Source organism: Suncus etruscus, chromosome X, assembly GCF_024139225.1.
Source record: "Suncus etruscus isolate mSunEtr1 chromosome X, mSunEtr1.pri.cur, whole genome shotgun sequence".
In the NCBI taxonomy this organism is placed as follows: Eukaryota; Metazoa; Chordata; class Mammalia; order Eulipotyphla; family Soricidae; genus Suncus; species Suncus etruscus.
Window position 1 is genome coordinate 106,597,890 of NC_064868.1, and position 24,690 is coordinate 106,622,579.

The window sequence follows — 24,690 nt, forward strand, 5'->3', positions numbered from 1 at the left end:
AGCCATGTGCAAGGCAAACAACCTATCACTGTACTACCACTCCTGCCCTGTATCTGTTTCTTCTACATAGTCCAGTAACTGCTTGGAAGCGTTTTTTTCAAAGTCCTCTGTTACTTAGCTGATACCAAGTTTGTCTGGCTTGGGGTATCAAGGTACCTTGAATTTTCTTTGGTGAAAATTTATCTTTTCTTTTTCTGCATTTTAATGGTTTTTATTAAGACACTGTGATTACAAAGTTTTTCATATCCGGTATTTAGACATACAGTGTTTAAGCATCGATCAACACCTTTGTTGTTTATTATAGTAGGATTACACAATTGCCTACAAAACTTCTTCATTACTTTGATCTGAAGCTTTACAGAATTCTTTTAGTTGGATTATATTTATCCCAGTCTTCCATCTAATACAATGTTGTGCTCAAAAGTGGCTAAGCAGCATTGAACTTACTTGAGTTAGAATTCAGCTAGATCATCAGATGCAAAAAGGAATCGGTTTAGAATAATTTCCATATTTGAGTTTTGCTTACATTGTAGTTAAGCAGAAATTATAAATGGCAAAATTTCTCCATTTCTAAATATTTTCTATGAAACATATAGAAGTTATCATTATGTTGAGAAGTGGGGTCCAGACCATAATGGCAGATACTTGCACACTTCCAGTCCAAGCTCTTCTGCTAATTGTTTAGACACGTTTGAAAATGTGCTAGGTAAGTGTTGACATGTATGTTTAGGATAAAGAGACCATTATGTCAACTACTCAAGTGTTTTCAGAAAATAAAATGAATAGGCAAAACAAAACAAAACAAAACAAAACTAGGAATTGGGCTTCCATATGACTCAACAACTCCACATAATGCAGAAAAGAAACCTTCCTCATTGCATCACTATTCACAATAGCCCAAGTGCCCAAGTGTAGGTGACTAGGTAATGAAACTATGTACATCTATACAATGAAAATCTGCTATAAGATGATATACAATTTGCTGTTATGTGAATGGATCTGGAAATTATGCTGATTGAAGTTACAGAGAAACAGACAGACATAGAACTATCTATTTTTACAGTTGGAATATAAAGAAATGTGGTGGGGAAATAACAAGGCCCAAAGGCAATAGATACAAAGAATTTGAGTCTGGTTTCCAGTAAGAACCTTGAAACTTGTAGAGGACAGGGGAGGAATAGGTCAGAAAAGCGTACAATATACCATTAGTGAAGAAAATTGCTCATGTTTGATAATGAAGTAGTGCTGAAAGGAGGTTTAAAGTGCCTGCTGTAGAGGCAGGTTGGGGAAAGAAGGGAAACTGTATATATTGGTATACAATACTACTATTGGTAGAGGGACCGGTATTGGAATATTGGACACCTGAATCTCAGTCCTGAATAACTATGTACGTTTTCTGAGTATATAATTTCTTTATGTAAGCACCATGGTTACAAAAATGGGAAAGTTGCACTGGTGAAGGGGATGTATGCATTATATGGATGAAACCCAATTACGAACATGTTCGTAACTTTGTTCCTTAGTAATTCACGACGATTCAATTAAAACTTGGAAAAGAAAATAAACTTTAATATGTGAGAAATGTTGAAGGGGAAAAGAAAATTAATGGTGTTAAACTTCTATTCCAACCCAAATTTGTTTCTATAACCTTTACATTTTTATTTTTTCACAGTAGTTTGCAAAATTGTTAATAGAACATGTTCATACATATAACATTCAAGAACCAGAGCAGCATGTTCACTTTCAATAACATTCGTAACCTCCCATTATGATAAGCTGTCCACTGCAGACCAATTCTCAGTTTCTCTTGGACATTTGTTATTATTCTACTATGTTTTTTATAGTCCATATATGAAAGTGGTCACTATGTATGCTAATCTACTTCTGAGTAACATCACTCAGTATGATTATTTTTCAAATTCATCCACATACCATGGATATTTTTTCTTAAAGATGACAGCATTCTATTGGTATATGTACCCAGTTTCCTTATCTAGTCATTTTTTGGACATTTTTGTTGTTTTGCTATTGCAAATAGTTCTACAATTTAAAGAGGGCTATACAAATACCTTTTCTTAATAAATTATGGGGGGGTCCTTGTTTGCATTGTTGGCTTCTTCTCTAAGATTCTTCCTTATGTAAGAAATCAAAAGCTAAGAATCCTTTAAATATTTATGTCCTGGGATATTAGCCCACATTCAGAAATAACAGTTAAGGTGAGTTTCTAAACTGTCTGTGATAATCACCTGGGTTGACTGCTAAAACTACACTTTGTAAGTTATGTCTCAGGAATCTGCTTTTGTAAAAGCTCCCTAGATAACATTTTTGCAGTGATCCAAGGATTACAATAAGATATATACATATATATGCTATATATTATTAATTCCTGTCTCTTTCATCTCCATCTCAGAAACCTAATTTCCTTATTCAAATTTGGTTTCAGACCTCAGTTCTGGAATGCTGCAACTGATAATCACCTGGGTCAGCAACTTGGCACTGATACTGCAAGTGGTCAGATCCAACATTTATTCTTCATGGCTCTCTTGCTTCTTTCACTGAACTCTGTAATAGGAAAAGCTATATTAGAGTCTTACAGAATCTAAATTTTTATTTTATTTTTGTTTTTTGGGCCACACCCTTTGACACTCAGGGGTTACTCCTGGTTATGCACACAGAAATTGCTCCTGGCTCGAGGGACCATATGGGACACTGGGGATCAAACCAAGGTCTGTCCTGCATCAGCCGCGTGCAAGACCAACACCCTACCACTCTGCTATAGTTCCGGCCTGTAAATTTGTATTATTCTTATGTTTTGGCCACATCTTGTAATTATCAGGGATGACTACTGGCTTTGCAATCAGAAAATTATTCCTAAAAGTGCTCAAGAGACCAGATGGTATACTGGGGAATCAAACTCTGTTCAGCCCACATACAAGGCAAGTATATGACCTACACATTGTCCTATCTTTTGAGCCTCTCAAATCTCTATTCTGTTTTTTCTATCAATTATAAACTTCAAAAGAAAACAAAATTATAGTATATTTCAATAATTCAATAATACTTTAAGTCTTAATATATCCAAGGCTAAAGTAAAATGTTTTGTGCTTTTGAAGTAGATTTATTAATAAAAACTTTATGAACGTATTAACTGGAAAGATTTTTCCCATAGAGTCATTCTTAGGAGTTCAGAATCTAACTTCATTATAAAAATTGAAGAGTCTCTTTCTCCTAAAACACTATCATACTTGGTAATTTCTACATTCTTGCAAAAGTGAATTGAATGTACCTGTACATAAAACATTATTTAGTATTCTGGGTAATTTAGTTTTAAATATTTGTCTTTTGACAAGCTTCACACTTAATGTCTGCTTATAGATGTCAAGGTCAAATGTCAAGTTTCTTATGTTAATCTGTGTAGTTTTGCAGCCAGAGAAGAAATTAGCGAAGTTTATCTTAGGGTCATGAAAACATTAATTTAGTGAATCAGCAGACAAGAAAATTTCTGTCTTGTTTGATATTTTCTTTCAATTAACTGAATAGGGACTATGGTATTTGAATATTGTTATCTTAAAATGCGTTATTTTATTTACTTTTGCTTTTGGGGTCACACCCAGTGATGCTCAGGGCTTATTTTTGACTGTGCACAGAAACTACTGCTGGAAATACTTGGGGGAACTATCTGAATTGCCAGGAAATAAACCCAAATCTCCACATGTACAGAAAACCCCTTAGCTACTGTGTTTTGCCTCTGGTCCCCATCTTGAAATTGTAATTAATATTATAGGAAATATGACATCTTTGGTTACATATATAATATTTCTTCCATATTTGGACGCTCCAAATAGAAAATGACTCATGCTGACCAGTATGTTGTCACACTTTACACTTTACACTTACTTTACTTCCTCTATTATCCTTTATTCTCAAAAACTACTACTAATTGGACAAAGGAGAATACTAGCTCCTCTACTTAGAGTTCTAATGTAGATTTTTCTCATTCCATTAGGCAATCACTGGTCATTGCTTGTACTGTGTAATCAGAATGTTCTCCTAAGACAATATGGGAAAGTCACTATTGATTTAGATTAAGATCTTATTTTCCTTGTGGAAAGTAGTACGGGTAACTATTTTTTTTTACATTCTGCATGTGAGTTTAAGGAGGTAATCTTTTTTTTCTTAATATTTTTTAATTTTATTTTTTGAATCTTTTTTTATTGAAATTCGTGTGTTTACACGTTTGAATATCTCTGTACAAAATTATTCTCAGCCTCTAAAATTTTCTTGCTTTTTTGTTTTTTGTTTTGGGGTCACACCCAGCAGTGCTCAAGGATTACTCCTGGCTCTATGCTCAGAAATCGCCCCTGGCAGGCTCGGGGGACCATATGGGATGCCTGGATTCGAACCACCATCCTTCTGCATGAAAGGCAAACGCCTTACCTCCATGCTATATCTCCAGCCCCTAAAATTTTCTAAATTTAACTAATCTTCTGGAATTTAATTGACATTATGAACAAGTAAACACTTTGTTTTTACTGAATATTATGGAGAATATATTCAGCATCTCTGGAGTTAAGTTTAAAGTACGGAAAACATCTTCTCTTTTATCAAGAGTGCTCCTAATATATTTTTTTCAGGGCCCGGAGAGATAGCACAGCGGCTTTTGCCTTGTAAGCAGCCAATCCAGGACCAAAGGTGGTTGGTTCGAATCCCAGTGTCCCATATGGTCCCCCGTGCCTGCCAGGAGCTATTTCTGAGCAGACAGCCAGGAGTAACCACTGAGCACCGCCGAGTGTGGCCCAAAAACAAAAAAAAAATATATATATATATGTATATTTTTTTTTCAAAAAAAATACAAAATTTCTTACTATTTATTGTATTCCAGACGTTGTGTTAATTATTTTTAAATATATTATTTCACTTTGACCAATCTGTGACTTATTTATCTTTTATTTTATAGTAGTCATTCAATCATTTCTCTTTTATTACCTCCCTCTATTGTAATATTGGAATATAGAGACTACATTGCCATAAGATAGCATTGCCTTGATAAAGACAAAAACATATCAAGGAAAATTAAAGTCTCAAACAGAAGGCTGAAGACAACTTACTACCAAGAGCAGATAGGAGTGCTGAAAATGACCATATTGTTACAGTTCTTTTAACCTTCATTTATAGGAAATATATAACATACCATTAAGAGCCTCTCATCTATTCCTTGCCATATGTTCTACATCCAGTGTTTTAGAAGTTTGAATTTTGTGTAGTGAACTTTTTAAATATATATACATTGCTTACTCGAGCCCATGTGAAGACCTTTGTTAAGGTAGAACTAGGACTTGGTATTTGTACCATTTTTATTTCAGAAAATGATGGCCCTTGTGCTTTGTTTTAGTGCAAGATAAATGTGGGGTTTTTTTCTACCACAAAAGCTGGAGGTTGTGATTAGAAGTCAGTAGTCTGCAAACTGAAATCCAACTGAGTTGCCGAGAGGCAGGCAGCTGCAAAGGAAAGCTCAGGCAATTATGGGTTTGCAAGAAGAATAAAAGCTTTCCCTAGCCATTTAGGATTGTATAATCAAATCTCTGTCTGTCAATTGCTAGAGTCAGATCATGGAGTTTGCCTATGATTACATAATCTGAAACCTAGGATGCACAAAACCCATTAAAAGGAATACTTGGGAAAATGAGTGTGGTAGTGTACAGGCTTTGAAATTGCTTTTCATAAGTTATCTCCAAATAATCAAATCTAAAGAGGAGAGAAGCTAAGCAGAAAGTGATAGGTGTTTTGCTAGAGAAGAAAATAGACATTTCTATTTTATTGTTTCTTCCCTGAAATTGTTGCAATCAAATAATAATAATAATAATTTGAAAAAAATCTCACACAAAATCTTCCTTTTATTGTGAGTGAAAAATCAATAGGTAACGTTTCCTAAAATTTCCAGCTTATTTCATATCATAAAATGAATGCCCTCCCCCACTGTCTTCTTACTTTCTCAAGCATATTTTCCTAAAGTGACTCTTTTATTTGGGTTTATGGTAATTTTCTTCTCTTCTCTGAATTTTGCTACCTGTGCAACAGAGATGTGAGAAAGGCACTGTAGATAAGGTGGCAACTTACTGGTTTCTTATCTAATCAGAAGATGAACACATTTATGCTAATAAACGTGTGCATAAGACAGCCAGGCACTAGATCCTGTAAATTATATTATTGGCTGTCCTGCACCAAGGAAATCATTATCTGTGAGGTATGAGCTCAGTCCTTCAGTCTAAACAATACTTTTATGGTAGCCATATTGACAAAACACTGCTGACATAATTTTTATGTGAGGATAAAAATATGCTTGGAAGAGGTATAAATTTTATATGGATATATATATTTCAGAAATCAAACTTGACAAATTAATGAGATGGCCAGGGAGTGCTAAATTTTCTTTTATAAAAGATGATAAAAATAACCCAAGGTCTATGGACAGATAAAAATAAATGCACTACATAATATGTTTGATTTAATTTATTATGTCTTTCCTCTGGCTGTTCTTAACAGACTGGAAGAAGTGGTGCTACAGTGTCACTGGACCCTGTTTTCCACTCACTTGCAAAGCTTATCATGAAAGTTTCTTCTAGGTAAAGTGGAAGAGGCACTACTACATATTTCTTCAATGACAGGGTCACAGCTCAGCTACTGAGAATGAGACTCTCAGAGAGTAGTAAATAGGCTTTTATAAAAACCATAGTTTTTAAATTTTATTAAATAAAATTTATTTGAAGCATTGTAATTTAGGATACTGAGAATGGTAGGATTTTATACATTCAGTATTCGTTCAAAATTTAACCATATTCTCCAGAGTATCTTTTTCCCTCTACTATTATCTCCCTGTCTTTTTTTATGTTTAGGTCAAGTTGAATCACAATTTTAAAACACTGCCACTGATTGGATTTCATGCTTGCACTTTTCAACATTGCACCCCCAGTCAGTATGTCCATTTCCTCCCATCATTGTCCCAAGGTTCCCCTCAAATGTCCTCATCTCAAAATAGATCTCCCTACCCAGTCTCACTACCATTATACCATTATCAGCTCTGTTCTGTAGACCATTATATTATATTTTTATTAATATTTTATTTATAATTATGAGAACAAAGATGCAAAGAAAGAGGACAAGGTAAAGTTACAGTGGAAGGACAATCACCCATAAACAGAATTCTCAGTAGTCCCATTGCTGATATCTTAACTTTGAACTTTAAGCTAAAGAACATTAAGAAAAATAAAACAGAACCCATGTACAATTGCTTTGTCCCTCAAGTCCCCAGATTGTAGTACATAATATTTCTTAGCAGCACACAAAGAAATATAAAGCCATAAAACTTATGTAACTCCTTAAACATTGAAGGCAAAGTACTTTTTTATATTTCCATGCACATACATACTAGTTTAAGTTAATCTCCAAAGTTCAAGTGGGTTGTTTTTCTTAAGGATTAGAGTCAAAGAAGGACAATAAAAACGGTGTTAGAGTGGCAATTATTGTTTGCATAGGCCCACCAAAATATGATGGACATGGAAAGGAAAAGCCTTGGCCTAAATACAAGGAGACCCTACCCCTGAAGTTTCCTGGCATAAGACCAACTCTAGGCTCCAGGCAAACTATTTTGTCCAATCCAGGTCATTGTCTGTAGTGCCAATACACTTTTATTTTTCACACACTTTCTGTTGTTGGTATCATGTTTCTGTATTAAAGATCCTGGAACCAAATATCCTACATTGCAGTCAGGATGGTGCAGAGTGTCCTCTAATTTCACCTCACAATTAAAGGGCAATGCAGAGAACCCTGTCTTGTGAACAGGTCATTGTTGTTGTTAAGTCTTCTTAGTGTTAAGGGAAGTCTCTTTTGAGCAGGTCTATGTCAGAGCAGTGGTAGTATCTTCCCTGGTAGAAGATTGCTTCCAGGTGTTGTTATATAAAACCTTGGATGTTTCATAGATAGCTTCCCTGGTTCAGGGGTGAATGGAGGATGCCCATTCTTCTGAGGCCTGTGCCAGGTCATTATATCAATGCTCAGGGTGTAAGGTCCCATTGCACTACAAGATTTGTGTGTTCCAATCTCTATTAGATAAGAACTTATTTGTATGTATAGTATTTTCCCATTTTAATGTGCCTATGCAAACAAGGAACAATGCCACATGGCGTTATCGGTGCATATGGGGGCCATAAGAACCTGTCCAACAATTCCCATGACATGGTTCAATCATAAGCATTAAACTGAGGGACTCTTCCACCAAAATTCCTTATTGAACAGCTCACAAAGAGAAGACAAGATAAAAAGTGGGTAGAATCTTCACGGTAAAAGAATATTTAGAAAGAGTTATAGCTGTTAAAGAAAATACACATAAAATATTCAAAGACATATGTGTCCATTTTCTGTCTTTTGAAATAGTTGGGGGTTGTTAAATCCAATGTACGACTTTGGTCTGTGATTAGGACTGTGTAGTACTGAAGTTAAAAAGGATAAATGTCGGGTACTTATGGTTGGGGGTGAGAGTTAAGGAGTAATAATGATCTTTGTAGGGGTGTGCAAAAGGGCAGAATCTGTTGGGGCAGGAGGTCGGTCTTGGTGCCTAAAAAATTAAAGAACTGAGGGTAAAGAGGGTTAATTAAGGGGAAGATAATGAATCCGGATTGGGAGATGAGAGAGTAGAAAGGGCTCTGGTGTGGGGGAAGGAAAATATATCAGAGGGGCTATATACATTGTATAGGTGAATTGTTTTTAAAAAATATGGAATGCTTCACGAATTTGCGTGTCATCCTTGCACAGGGGCTATGCTAATCTTCTCTGTATCGTTCCAATTTTAATATATGTGCTGCCGAAGCGAGCACCTGTTTTTAAGTGGTCTGCTATTTTTGGCTATTTGTACTTCCCTATTTTTGGCCATTTTTAATTCCCTTGCTAATGCTTCTTTATATCCCACATGAAATTGCCCCTTAAAAATGATTTTAATCATAGTTATTTAAAAAATTGCTAATGATAGGATTTCTTTCATACTGTGTTCTAAGACCATATTCTCCACCAGTGCCCATTCCATTTCACAATTGTCATACTGGCTCCCATTCTACTCATATTTTTTATTGTTTTTTATATATTTTATTTAAACACCTTGATTACATACATGATTGTGTTTGGGTTTCAGTCATGTAAAGAACAACACCTATCACCAGTGCAACATTCCCATCACCAATGTCCCAAATCTCCCTCCTCCCCACCCGACCCCCGCCTGTACTCTCGACAGGTTTTCCATTTCTCTCATACATTCTCATTATTAGGATAGTTCAAAATGTAGTTATTTCTCTAACTAAACTCATCCTTGTTTGTGGTAAGCTTCATGAGGTGAACTGTAACTTCCATCTCTTTTCTCTTTTGTATTTTCCAATTGTGATATGCTAGTTTTCTAGATTAGTTCCCAGTTTGTTGCCTCTGGCCATTGATTCCTCCTTTACTATACTCTTTATATCCCATATATGAGGGAGATTCTTCATTGGTCTGTCTCCTGACTAAAATATCCATTGTAAAATTTATTTGGAATATCACCCATCTTATTCCAGATCACAGTCCTTCCTACAGTGACCCATATTTATGACATGGATGTACAAATAAAAAAAGTGTGCCTTCTTAGACTAATTAGTAGGGAAAATCTGAAAGATCATTTGCAATCCAAAGGTCCCCATTCACTGAGTCTTTCTTGAAACTTGACTTTTTCTCCCATTCTTTTGGGTTTCCTTTCCTTCTCTGAAAATTATCCTTCCAAGGCTCCTATTAAAATATCCTGGACATGAAACTCTTTATCATTGTCTGACCTTCAAAGACTCTAATCCTCAAGCAAGGTTGCCTTATGATTTTTGAAGGTTCTAGGCACTTTCGCCTGTATGGACCTCTTCTTTTAAAAATTATGAAATTTTTAAGACCACATTACTATAACAGTGAATATATTCTTTTTGTAAATATATTTTCTTTTGCCCACAGATTTCTGTTCTGATTTTAAATAAAGAAAACCATTTTAGTGAGTACCAAGCATTGCTTCTATTATGCCTACTAGAGAATTTAACTTTGCTTATGGTATGGGTCACTTATACATCCTGCATTATACAAGGTTATTAAATCCTGAAATCATACTTTCTTCTCCCATCTTAGATCAAAATATGCCTCAAAATATTCTGCTTTCTAGGGCAGCTAATATTCCAATAACTAGTGTTCCTTTTGGAAAAGGTCATTTGTACTAAGATGCAAATGAGTAATAAAGCTGAAGTGGAATTCTTTTGACTCTATAAGAGGACAGTTGTTCATGTTTGTCTTATATAAGAGAGCATTTCTTGTTTCTGATTGCCATTTCGTTTTAGTCCCTGCCTTCTTTCCAGATCCACATTTTCAGTTATCCTGTTAGATCTTCCAAAGGAATCATAGATTAAACTTTAAGTCTGAGAGAGGCTCAGATAGATGCCTCTATTCATAGCACTGTCATATGTGTGAATGGGGGAAGAGAAATTTAAAAAGGAGTAAGATGACCAAGATGACCTTTACCTACCTCAACTAAGTTAAAGCTTTCATTCCAGACTGATCAGCTATCTCCTCTTTCAGTTTGCTTGGGGACTAAAAATTTCTTTTTATTTTCTAACTATATAGAAAGTAAATCTTTCTAAGAGCTTATTCTACTAGGTACCAAACATTGTTCCCTGAGTTATTTTTCTACATAGTTTTTATTAGGCAGAGCAAAATGTCTTGGCTTAAATTGGTCATGCTTCATATTTTGAAAATGTGACAGATATGATATAAAATTACTGGAGATGAGATGCAGAGGAAGAAGGCCTAAGAGAAATAAATAAGCATTTGTGCTAAAGCGAGTTAGAATTCAAGAATTGTTAATAGGAAGGAAATTTTTCTTTACCATGTTAGGTATGTTCCATGATACAATAGAGCATCAGAGCTAAGAATATTACTTTGGGAGTTAAGTTTCCTGAGTTTGAATGGTGGACTCATCACTTACTTGCTGAGCAACCTTGACAAATAACTAAACATTTCTGTACCCTTTTTGTCTTACATGTAACACTGGGTCATAATAGAAATTTTACTGAGATTAAGAAAGGAGGTTTATTTGGGACATTGGTAGTGGAATGCTGCACTGGCGAAGGGGGGTGTTCTTTACATGACTGAAACCCAACTACAATCATATTTATAATCAAGGTGTTTAGATAAATATATTAATAAAACAAAGAAAGGAATAAAATGTCACTATATACAAAACATTTAAGCAATATTTGATTTATGATAAGTGCTTCAAAACATGGTAGATAATGTTATGATTGTATCTGTTTTTACTAAGCCCACAGACAATGGTGCCAATGCGATAACATACCAACTAGGGCATTTGCCTTGCATGCAATTGACCCAGGTTGAATCACTGGCATCCCATATAGTCAGTTTTTATTCCAGAGTACAGAGCCAGGTGTAATCTTTGAGGAAGTAACCCCACAAATAAAAAAATAAATAAACAAACCTACAGATTATTTTTTCTGCACCAAGTGGAACTAATGGCACAAGAAGACTAAGTACATAGCTTAATAGAATATATTTGTAAGAATGAGTATCAGAAGGACGCTTTTAGTTCCTAATGACTAAAACTAAGGTGAAGGGATTGGTATCAATAGATGACCATTGGTATCAGTGGTTCACAGCTTTCTGCTCTAAAAATGATTTACTCTACTCTGAAATTTATTCTAATGAGTATAGGAGATGATGGATGGAGAAATGAATGCTAATTTGTGTCGGATAACCTGACAATGCTTTTCTAGAAGTCAAGCTGCCATGGTTTTCCAGCATCTATCTGATATTCTCTGCCTATTTTATATAATCTGATGGAGGTAAATCCAAGAGGTAGACTCTTGGGTTGGATTGAAAAGGGCACTCATTGTCTTTCAGCCTCCCTGCTAAAAGATCAAGTATGTACAGTCAGATGTGGTTCTTGGTTGTATGGCCCACTATTTGTGAAGTACCAGGCTCAATCTGACCTGTACTATATCTTCCCTCTAGTAAGTTTCTATCTAGAAACAAATGTTTTCTGGAAAGTTATAGTATAGAGACATTGTCATAAACTAGATAGATAATAGGAGAGGAGGATCATTAGAAAGAGGAAAATATAGGGGTCCAAAAGTGTAAATTTTTCCCTTTTTTGTTTTGGGACCACACTTGATGCTTAAAGCTTACTCCTGAATCTGTTAGGGATCACTCCTGGTAGGACTTAGGGGGCATGTGGGGCACAGAGATTGAATCGAGGTCAGCAATGTGCAAGCAAGTGACCTACCTGCTACACTATTACGACAACCTCTATATAATGTTAATTTTAAGCAAACATCATTGGCAAAATAAAATAATTACTGTATCTAGATGAAGCAGAATTAGTTAGAACACACGAATGTTCTTGGCAGGAGGTTGACCATATGATGCACAAATCAACTTATGGGCATAACAGACAAATTTAACAATCACCAATTGATTTGTCTTATTTTAAAATAATCCCTCTCATCCACTTTTTCTTTCAGAATTGTTACTAACTTCTCAAAACATTAAGCAGTAACATTTCTTCCCTATCCTGTACACTTAGAATCTGTTTTGCTCATTTATGATAAGACTACTATCTCAATAGCAACCTTAGAAAAATAGGCAATTATTAATATAGTGTATGATCTTATCACAATAGTATCATTGTAATTATTAGTAATAATATTCATCATAGTTTCAACAGTATAAAGTTAGTACTTTAGTGCTGGGGCCCATGAAGCATGCAAAAAACCCCAGAACCAGCCTCTTATAATCTCAAAAGAAACACAATCTCCTCCTTGAATCCCACAGTCCAGTTTCATCTTTTTCTTGTCACCTAACTTCTTAAGTAGAGCACATTCACTGTTTCTATTTTCACACTACTATTCCCTCTTCATTTCACTGTAAACTTACTTCTGCTGTCATGCATGGAAGCTATACTTGCTGAGGTCACCTTTCTCCTGAGACTATATCATCCTCTCATTACTTATGTGCTGATGATTCACTGGACTATATTTTTATACCCCCATCCCTGTGAAGTATCAGAACTATATATTCAAGAGCATGGCAGGTTCTTTAGCTGAATGCCTCGTGAGCAACACAAACTCTATGTCTAGAACAGAAGTCAATATTCCTCTCCTTGGACCCATTGCTTTTTAATCATTTTTAATCAAACCCAATTGAAAAGTCATATCTTGGGGCTGGAGTGGTGGCACAAGCAGCAAGGTGTCTGCCTTGCCCGCACTAGCCTAGGGCGGACCTCAGTTCGACCCCCCTGGTGTCCCATATGGTCCCCCAAGCCAGGAGCAATTTCTGAGTGCATAGCCAGGAGTAACTCCTGAGCATCACTTGGTATGGCCCAAAAGCCAAAAAAAGTCATAACTTATATATTTTTTTATTTTACCTCATAATTTAATCCAGTTTACTTTCTATCTAAAATATGCTTTGTATTTGTCTTTTCTACTTCATCCTTTCTAAAATACTCTTCCATTTTATCTTATGGACTATAATAATAGTTTTCTAATTAACCTCTGTACTTCTCCCTTACAAACAATTCTGATACTGCAACCAGTGAATTCTTTCTGTAATAAAATCTGACCTTGTCACTTGTATGGTTAAAACTGCAAATCTTTATTATTATTTATTTATAATGTGCATAATATTCAGTCTATCTAATATGGCCTAGAAGGCCCTCTATGGCTTGTTTGGCTTGCTTTTCAACAAACCTGGGCATCTTCTCCATTCCTTCTTACAGCACAGCAAGGCAATCACCCTACTGCTGCACCACTGCTCCGGCCCCATATGTTTTGCATATCTTATTCACTTTTTACAGAAAGCCTTTTATTTCCGTGATATTTTTGGCTTATAAAATTAAAGTATCTTTAAGTAAATTTATAGTGTCACTGTGATTTACAAACTTTATATTTGATTTTCAGGCATACAATGTTTTTGTTGTTATTATTGTTGTTGTTCTTGTTCTTGTTTTTTGGGCCATACCTGGTGATGCTCAGGGGTTACTCCTGGCTATGTGCTCAGAATATCAGATCCATCTATGTATAAGAAAATTTAATGACTTTTTTCTTCTAAATAGCTATGTAGTATTCCATTGTGTATATGCACCACAATTATGTTTTTTCTTAATCCAAGAGTGGGCATTCTTGTTCCTGATATTAGAGAAATGGCCTTCAAGTTTTTCGTTTGTTTGTTTTACCTTTGAGTATCTTGACTAGTGTGGACTTGTGATATATGGTTTCAACTATTTTGAAGAAAGATCCTTCAACCCTCATTTTATTGAGCATTTGTGTTATGAATAACTGTTGAATTTTTGTGTGTGATTGTGTGTTTGTCTTGGGGCCACACTCTCTGGCATTCAGGGGTTACTTCTGTCTCTGTATTCAGGAATCACATCTGATAGGCTCAAGGGACCAAATGGGATGCTGAGGATTGAACCTGGGTTGGACATGTGCAAAGCAAATATCACTTGCCGTGCTATTGCTCCGACCCCCAAATGTTGAATTTTATACGTTAGAAAGAAATGGTCCAGCTATACCACTCCTAGGAATATACCCTAGGAACACAAAAATACAATACAAAAACCCCTTCCTTACACCTATATTCATTGCAGCTCTATTTACCATAGCAAGACTCTGGAAACAACCAAGATGCCCTTCAACAGACGAATGGCTAAAGAAACTGTGGTACATATACACAATGGAATATTATGCAGCTGTCAGGAGAGATGAAGTCATGAAATTTTCCTATACATGGATGTACATGGAATCTATTATGCTGAGTGAAATAAGTCAGAGAGAGAGAGAGAAACGCAGAATGGTCTCACTCATCTATGGGTTTTAAGAAAAATGAAAGACACCCTTGTAATAATAATTTTCAGACACAAAAGAGAAAAGAGCTGGAAGTTCCAGCTCACCTCAGGAAGCTCACCACAAAGAGTGATGAGTTTAGTTAGAGAAATAACTACATTTTGAACTGTCCTAATATTGAGAATGTATGAGGGAAATGTTGAGCCTGTTTAGGGTACAGGCGGGGGTTGGGTGGGGAGGAGGGAGATTTGGGACTTGGGTGATGGGAATGTTGCACTGGTGATGGGTGGTGTTCCTTTTATGACTGAAACCCAAACACAATCATGTATGTAATCAAGGTGTTTAAATAAAAAAAATTTAAAAAAAAAGAAAGAAAGAAATGGTCCATAAATTACCTAATCATACAATTTCTGAAGCTAGAAAAAGCTGAACAAAATAACCCAAAGCAGGAATAAGGAAAGAAAGAATACAATTTAAAGAAAAAATAACAAATTTGAATTCAAAACAGCAAGCCAAAAGATTAATAAAATGAAAACCTGGTTCTCAAAAGAATATAAACAAGATTGAGTAACCACTAGCAGTACTCACAAAGAAACAGAACCCTCATAAACGTTGCTATCCTTTTGTTTGCTGCTTCTGTATACTTCACTTGTTTCCTTGACTAATAAGTAGTGTCTTTCTTTTTCTCAAATACTTTCTTTAGATTGAATGTTATTTGGTCGGACATAAATAGCTGTCCCATGTTTCTTTTTGGTCTACTTTTTGCTTATATAATGTTTTCCATTACTATACTCTCAGTCTTTATTTATCCTATAAATTCAGGTGTTTTTCCAGTATTCAGAAAATTGATACAATTAGCTACCTAATTCATTAAGACAATCTATGCCTTTTATTAAGAGAGTTTATTCAACTGACAATTAAGAGAGATTATTCATATAAAGCACTCAATTGTCTGTTATATGGGTATGGATTTAGGTGTTTTTGTATTTGATAATTAGCATTTGATAGGCAGCCTTTCAGTAATTTTTACAGGCTTTATGTAGTTGTAGCAGATATTGCCAGCTCATTTTTGTCTGAAGATGTTTTTAACACTCCCCTATATCTAAATGATCGCTTTGTAATATGTTGACTCTGGGTTGCAACATTTTTTTTTTAATTCATCACTTTGAATATGTCACTCTACTCTTCTGTTGCTTGCTTGGGAGATCTGTCGTGATTCTTCTTTCTGTAGTATTTGATGCTTTGTCATCTATCACTCTTTTTGCTTTGTTTTTTCTTTTTTCTTTTTTGCCATTTGTTTAGAACTATTGGTGTTGTTTTTTTTAATCTATTTTTTTATTCTTTGATTCTCTTGAATATATGCAGAAGCCTCCCTCAAAGATTGGGAAATATTTGAGTTGTTATTCCTTCTAACAATTCTTCTTCCCCTTTATCATTTTTCTCTCCTTCTGGTATTCCTATATTTCAAAGATTTTTGTCCTCCTGCTTTTAGGTGTCTTGTAGGAGTCTTATATTTTCTTCTTTTACGTCTCCTTCTTTTATCACTTTCTTGTACTTGTTGGTTGCTTTTTTATTTTATTTGGGGGGGGGGCCTCACCCGGCAGTGCTCAGGGGTTACTCCTGGCTCTACACTCAGAAATCATTCCTGGCAGGCTCAGTGGACCGTATGGGATGCCAGGATTCGAACCACCATCCTTCTGCATGCAAGGCAAACGCCTTACCTCCGTGCTATCTCTCTGGCCCCTGTTGGTTGCTCTTTGTCTTCAGAATTGCTAACATAGTACTCTTTATTCTGATTTCTGTTGCTGTAGCTTTCTAGTGAGTTCTTTACTTCCCCCTGTTCTATTTATATGGATTCTTTTTAACTTTGAATCAGTTCATTCAATCGATTGACTTTTTCTTCCATTGATTGCTTAAGTTTCGTTGCCATTTCCTGGAGTTTTGATTTGAGATCCTCTATATCCAGACTTAAGAGTGTTGTTGGTTCTTTAAAAACATTATTTTTAAAGCACTGTGATTTCCAAAGTTATACACAGTTGAGTTTTAGATATACAATATTTCAGTCCCAATTCCATCAATAGTGTCAACCTCCATCCACCAATGTTCCCTGTACCCATTTCATAACTTCCCCTCCCAGCCTGCCATCTTAACAGACATCTTTTTAAGTTTGATTGTTAAGGGGCTGGAGAGATAGCATGGAAGTAAGGTGTTTTCCTTGCATGCAGAAGGACAATGGTTCAAATCTTAGCATCCCATATGGTCCCCTGAGCCTGCCAGGAGTAACCCCTGAGTGCTGCTTGGTGTGACCCAAAAACCAATAAAAAAAGTTTGGTTGTTAATGTTTGGGTCCCATTATTTCAGTGTTGCTAACACCATGGTTTGGATATAAATTCTGCCTTCCTTACACCATTCATGTACATGAAGCCCTTGGTCCCTGTCGCCATTATTTCTTATCTGACTTTCTCCCCCTCTACTCTATTTCTCTCCTTCCCCTCACTATACTCGAAGACCAACAGTGTTCTAGACAACACACATTTAAACTATTGCGTTCCCTCAGGCAGTTATGTTCAATAACACAGATAAGTGGTATATTTATATTTATACATTTATATATACATTTACATCCTATTTATCCTTCTTCTGACTTACATCATTTAATATATGATATCTCCCAGTTCCGTTCGTTGTGCACTAATTGCATGATCATAGCACTCCTTAGAGCTATGTAGTAAATGAGAGTTTCTTTTCACCACATCCCCGTAAAGACAAATTTTTCCCAGTATTTTGACATGTGCTATTTTCACTTGTGTAAGATTATCTTGATTGGGATTGTCTCATTGTCTTGATTGGGATTAATTTACTGATCAGTGACAATGAACATTTTTTCTTGTGCCTGTTAACCATATGTTATTCTTCCTCAAAGATGTGTCAGTTCACTTTATCTCCCCATTTATCAATGGAGTTTTTAGATTTGGTGGATAAATCTTTTTTAATAATACTGAGAATAATCCTTTATGTGATGTTTTGAGTGCAAATATTTTCTCCTACTCAGTAGCAGTCTTGGGAATTTTGAAAAATTTTAGGACTTACTTGGAAATCTGAACCTGCCTACTAGTATAGCTTAATTTACTAGTATTCCCATTGAACTTAGGATTTTGTGTATGATGATTTGGAACTTGTATATCCCAGATTTTTTGAGTACCAATCTGATATCCTATTTCACACTGATAGGCTGTTTTATATGCCTCTACTATTTTGATTATACTGTAAAGGTATTTTAGTGGGGCAAACAGGTATAGATCTAAGTCCTCCCTTTTATTTGCCAAACTATTATCGTGTATTCTGACAGTACTAAGATGGTGTGGTTTTTCCACCTGCCCTTAAGACTGTATGAGGGATTGGAAAGATATTATAATAGGTAGGGAGCTTGCCTTGCATTTGGCTGAATAGGTTTGAACCCCAGAACCCCATAAGGACTCCCAACCCATGCAAGGAGTGATTCGTGAGTTATCCAGAAATAAACCCCAGAACAACTAGGTTCTCAAAAAAATCAGAATATAAACCAAAAAAAATCTGTATTAGGTGACTGAAATAGTAAAGTTGTGTTTATACATAAACATCCAACCAGTAATAGGCATTCTTGTGGTCTAACAAGTTGGGGCTGGTGCAAGACAGCTCCCAAAGTAGGATTCATGAGATCTCAGGGTAAAGATAGGACCCTTTTGGAGGTAAATGAGCTTAAAGCCAGTTGGGTCATACCTGGGATATAGTAGTTTAAATTGACCACTGCTGGCTGGCAGAGCTGTAGATTAGGACTGATTCTGTGCAGGAGACTCTAAATATCCAACCAGGTTCCAAAAAAGAGATAAAGCTGATGTCTCCCCTGACCCCAAAGGGTGAGAAGTGTTTTGGACATATGATTAAGAATAATTTATATCTATTGTTTTTAGGAGATAATCCCTGTTTGCCTGCCTAAATTTCAGAGCATATTAATGTTTGCTTTTCGTGTTTATACAGTGCATATAATTTATCATTGCACACTTCTCATTTCAATTCTCCCACTTTATTATGTCTTTGATTATATGGAAGCTCTTCCACTATATTGGGGTATGAAGTGTTTTGCCCACTGGCCATTTCAAACCTGAGAAGTCAGCAAAAAAAAAAAAAAAAAGGGGGGCCAGAGCGATAGCATAACGGTAGGGCATTTGATTTGCCTTGCACACAGCCAATCCGGGACAGACGGTGGCTCGAACCCGGGCTTCCCATATGGTTCCCCAAGCCAAGAGCAATTTCTGAGTGCATAGCCAGAGTAAACCCTGAGCGTCACTGGGTGTGGCCCCCAAACCAAGGGAAAAAAAACATCTGAGAAATAAGGGCATCTATCCCTGGTCCATGAAGCTTCTTATTGTCTGCTTGCTACAAGGCCTGTATTGTATGGCCCATAAAGGATTTAATGAGAGAGAGAGAGATTTCTCATCCTAGAACTGAATTGTAAACCCCTCTAGGGTGGGAGCCTTCATTTGTCTTGCTCACAGCTATGTCTCCAGCATCCAATTCCATATCTAGTATTTTAAAATAGCACAATTAATTCTCAACATAAAAATGAATTATGACAGTAACCATATTTAATTTTAGAACACTACTTTCTATAAAGTTATTTGCAACATACCTATCAAAGTAAGAGTCACTAGAAACAGCTACCTAAATGGGAAACAATGTAGGTGCAAATTGAACATTAGGATCAAAAGATCTAGCTTTGGGTCTTAAATCCACCTCATTCTATATTCTCTTGTATAAGTCATTTAACTTCTCAAAGTATTGTTTTCATCTAAATAGTGAGAATTGCAATGCAAAGGTCCTAGATGCTACCTCAAACACAGGGTTTTAAAGATTATACGAGATAAATAATTTATCCAACGCACACAGTGTTATTCATATATAAGTTGCCCAATGAATTTTATGATGTTATTACTATAATAATTATCCCTCATTTTACCCCTATTTAGTTTTTTCTTTCTAAGCTTATATAAAATCACCAGGTAACTATATATAAATTACTTCAAAGAATTCCTAAGACATAGGAAGCATTCAGAAAGTGATATCTACTGAACAATTGTACTAAAGTGACTCTTGGGGCCAGAGCGATAGCACAGCAGTAGGGTGTTTGCCTTGCATGCGGCTGACCCAGGAGGGACCTGGGTTCGATCTCAGGCATCCCATATGGTCCCCCAAGCCAGGAGCGATTTTTGAGCTCATAGCCTGGAGTAAACCCTGAGCATCACCGGGTGTGGCCCAAAAACCAAAATCAAGAAAAACAAAAATAATAAAATGATTCTTTTCTTTATATTTGCTGGTTCACATATGGGGTAATAGAGTTGCTTTGGAATTACAAACTTTTTCTTTTGCCGTAGGCTGGGATAAATTAATCAATAGTCCTGTTTATATTAAGTAATCCCAAACTAGTCAGCACAAAGACTAACCAAAAAGGAAAAAAAATTAAAAATAGTTATGAATTCAATGAAAAATTATCTCTATATTTTTGGAAAAAATAACTAATATTTTTCACCAAATGTTTATTGAATTATTCTAGTGTGTCAAGTACTACACTAAAAATTGCCCTCAGAGAGCTTAGAGTTTACAACACAAACTTAGAGTTTTATAATTAGGCCCTCAGACTTAAGAATTATTTTTATGTTGTCATGTCTGTACTAGACCAGCTCCATAGACTCAAACTGCTCTCAAAAGAGATATAAATCAAGCCAAGAAAAATCATGGATACATAGGCTACTCAGCTGAAAGCTGGTAATCTCAGAAGGAGAATTTGGACCAACAATCCACTTTGCTGAAGCCACGCCTACTACACCTCTCATTCATAATCATCTCTTTGTCTATGCTCTTGCCTCATCACTCCTCTTAAACTCTCTGCAGAGATACTTATCTGACCAAACCCCACATGCCTGTATTTGAATTGCTGTTACCAGAACATTTTTTAGAATGAGTGCATGCTCTCCCCATCTTACTTCTGAGAGACCTGACAGCTGTAACCACAACCATGAAAACTTTAGTCTCAGCAATAGTGGTTTGAATTCCTGGATTGTATAGCTACATTCACAATTGCACGGCAACTTTACTTGTTTAATACTGTCATTCCCATCGGGACATACCAATTTAGATGCCAGTGTATAGCTAAAGTCACTTAATGTTCAGAAACAAATGAAGTAACAGAATGGCCAGCTAGCAATAAAAACTTATTAAACTTTCTGACAATGACTTAATGACCTAGAGATACAATAATTTTCACAAATTTGCTTATCACTGTTCCTTTATTTTCAACCTCTTCTCTTCTTTCTTTTTTATCTCTTGCTATTCCTTTTAAAAATAACTTCGCTCTCACTTATCTAAAAACAAATGTATTATGAACAATTATGCCAACTTTGTAATGCACACTTTTTAATAAATTAAATTAAAATTAAAAATAATTATAGTAAGTAAATATTGATATTATAATATAGATATTTTAGCCTCAGAACATGAAGATAAAGTATCTTGGTCTTAATAATGATTTAATGTGACTTTGATTAATCCTCTGTATATCATTTATCTTTATTTGATGTTGATATTGCCATTTCAAAGTTTCTTTGTCATCCTTTCTAATTGATGTTCAGTAGACAATTTTTATTCCCTTTTCATTTCTTTTGATAAGAGGATTGACTATAATTTTAACTAGCAAGAATATATAAATGTGGGGCTTGAGCAGTGGTGCAAGCAGTAAGGTATTTGCCTTGCATGCACTAGCCTAGAACTGACTGTTGTTAGATTCACCCAGCATCCCATATGGTTCCCCAAGCCAGAAGCAATTTCTGAGCACATAGCCAGGAGTACCTTCTGAGTGTCAACGGGCGTGCAGGCGTGCCCCTCATAAAAACAAACAAACAAACAAAAAAGAATATATAAATGCCACCTTTCAAGATAATATGTAGGAAAGAAGGAGTAAACAATACCCTATTATTTCATATTTGGTACTTATTTTGGTCATCCCAATTATTCCATTACAGCCTACCTCTCACTGACTTTATTCCAGGTACATGGTATAGTACATGCTTACTTAATTGAATGGTATATGCTGTACTTGGTATAAAGCTCATTCTGGCACGGTCTAAGCAAAAACTTCAAGAAAAAATTCTTCCTGAGCATCAATCTCTTGAGAATTAAAGATCCAGGTTTAATTATCTAGAATATGAGGGACCTTGACAAAACTCTATAACTAGTGGCAGCCTAGTGATGAGAGAAACAATTGTGTGTACATTGGTGTTCTAGGCTATAAACAAAAAATATTTATGGTTTATAGAAAACTAAATATATAAAAAACATCCAAAACTTATGTAATTGATGGGAATTGTGTTCTTCAGAATAGGAAAAGAAGAAGCTTCAAAGAATAGAGTAGCTTTCTGGTGTAGTAAGAAACTCCATTTGTATACCACTGCAGTCACTAATACTTCCACCACATGCGTTAAACTCCTTTCCTTTTTTCATGAAAAAGACAAAATATTCAGAGAGGATTTTAAATGGCTGAATTTTTCACATGCATGTTCTTTGGATATATCAAGAACACCATGGAAGAAGAATCTAAACTCACAAGTATTCGTAATGGGAGGCTGCAAGTAGTTGAAGGTAATGGTTATTCTTCTGCTCAGATTGAAACAGGGTAGAAATCTTTTTTCTAAATTATAGGATAGTAGGCCTCCCAATGCTTACCACAGGCTGTGTTCTTTACACTGACTGTATAGAAAGAGAAGGGACAGTAAATGCACCCCATATACACCTCAACCCAGGCCCTTTGCCTGGTCTGTATTATAAATTGGGGGACAAAAAGAAACAAATAAATTAGGATAGTAGAAGACAGAAGATAGATTTGGACAACTTATCTCTTGAGCCCACTCATGGAATAATATGTTCACCTTACTTTGAAGATACAAATCTATCCTATTTTATCTTTATTTACTAATTAGAAAAGTTTGTTGTGGGGGGTCAGTAATTCTGTGGCTACTAACTGTGACAGTGCTTTAGGCTCCAATTTTTGAACTTTTTGTCTTGTCTCATTTCCATTAATAACATCTATTTTCATGACTTAAACCATTCTCTGTATGTTGAGTACCCAAAAATCATATATTTTATATCACTTTATATCACAACTCAAATTTTTACTTGAGTTTCTAATAAACAATTAACACACTTCCTGCTACAAACCGTTCTTTATTACTCATTTTATTAATTGATTACAATAATAACCAATTCATTCTTGGCTTTCTATTTATTTATTTCTAAGGCATTGTCATCTTCTATCCTCTCTCTAATAAACACATGTCATATGATATGATTGTACTTACATTTAAAATATGTTTTGAATCTGGAAAATTATCACTACCTATAATGGTGTAATTTTTGTGCAACCTATAATCTAGTCTTATCTGGATAATTAAGTGAGCTTAATAATTGATCCCTCTGCATTTAGTTTTAAGTATATTTGATTTTGAGTTTTCATGTATCTTCGTGAAGTTCTGATGAGAGAAAGAAAATATTATGAATGCAGTCAAATAAAAATTCCTCTGATACCATTTGGGAATTTAAATATGTTATGTGTTGAAGGTCAAGAGGCTGAATAGAATGGGGCCTTAGTAGAAATGAAGGTTAGGGAAATGTATAAACAGTATCATTCCTGTGAATTCAAAACTTGTATTTGTATAATCTGGGCTCATTTCAATATCCAAATAGAATTTCTTTCTGTAGAATGAGTTAGGGTATTCATAAATCCATTTAAAAATTAGAAGAAAACTTGCTGTAAACTTGCTACATATATTACACTGACAAAAGTCACTGGAGTACTTTTATGTTCAGAATTTGCATGTGTACAATAAGTAATACGATTAGAGATGATTCATACAGGTGACAGAATAATGGCACTAATTGACTGATGTTGAGAGAAAGATGAAGTAATAGAAATCCTCGTTTCTAATGCAGAAATGCTTAATGACTTTCTACTTTGAACTGGATTTTGATTTAGAATATGTGCGTATGTTTGAGGGTCAAGTAAGTAGGGAGAAATGTAGATAATGGACTTTGTGAGAAAATGGGTTGTTGAACAGATAGAAGATACGGAGGCAATTGTTGGAACAAAGGGATTTTAGCAGATTAGGAAATTAAATACATTCAATAAGAAAAAGTGAGTAAATCAGTTGTGGCATAATCCTGAGATTTTAATCAGGCTATTACCTCACTCATGTTTATCTTTGTAGAAGAAAAAGTAAGAAATGGTGATTTTTTTCTTTTGTCTTATAATGTAATAAGAATCGATTTCTAAGTAACTTCCTAAAGAGGGAAGCCTGATACGATTAATATCGGTATCATTTACTGACATTAGAAAAACTACTACTGATGATTTCCTTATATAGAAAACATTAGAAAAACTTTGTGGGTGATTAGTTTTTTATTGTTGCAAAGATCTTTGTAATGCAGAGAAACTGAAAGCATGTTATTAATTTAAAAAAGAGACATTATGTTGTTTCTAAAATAGAATATTTTTAATATTCTTTGAGCTTTTTGAGTATGAAGTCACTTTGTAAGTTACAAAGTTATTTATAATAGAACTTCAGGTATACAATGTCCAACACCAATTCAATCACCAATATCCACTTCTAACCATCAATGTACCCAGATTTCTTCCTTCCCCACCCTTAGTCTGCCTCTTTGACAGGCACATATTTCTTATTGCAGTTTGAGTCTCAAGCTTTCA

General features: G+C 35.2%; 2 non-coding genes across 2 annotated transcripts; one reads left to right on the forward strand and one right to left on the reverse strand.

Annotated features, from left to right (window-relative positions):
- Positions 1-8,763: 8,763 nt before the first annotated feature.
- Positions 8,764-8,870, reverse strand: LOC126000117 (U6 spliceosomal RNA). Its single transcript, XR_007492482.1, has one exon. It is a non-coding gene; the product is annotated as a U6 spliceosomal RNA (small nuclear RNA).
- Positions 8,871-22,638: 13,768 nt separating this feature from the next.
- LOC125999756 (small nucleolar RNA SNORA51) lies at positions 22,639-22,771 on the forward strand. The gene has a single exon (XR_007492229.1). It is a non-coding gene; the product is annotated as a small nucleolar RNA SNORA51 (small nucleolar RNA).
- The last annotated feature ends 1,919 nt before the right edge of the window (positions 22,772-24,690 follow it).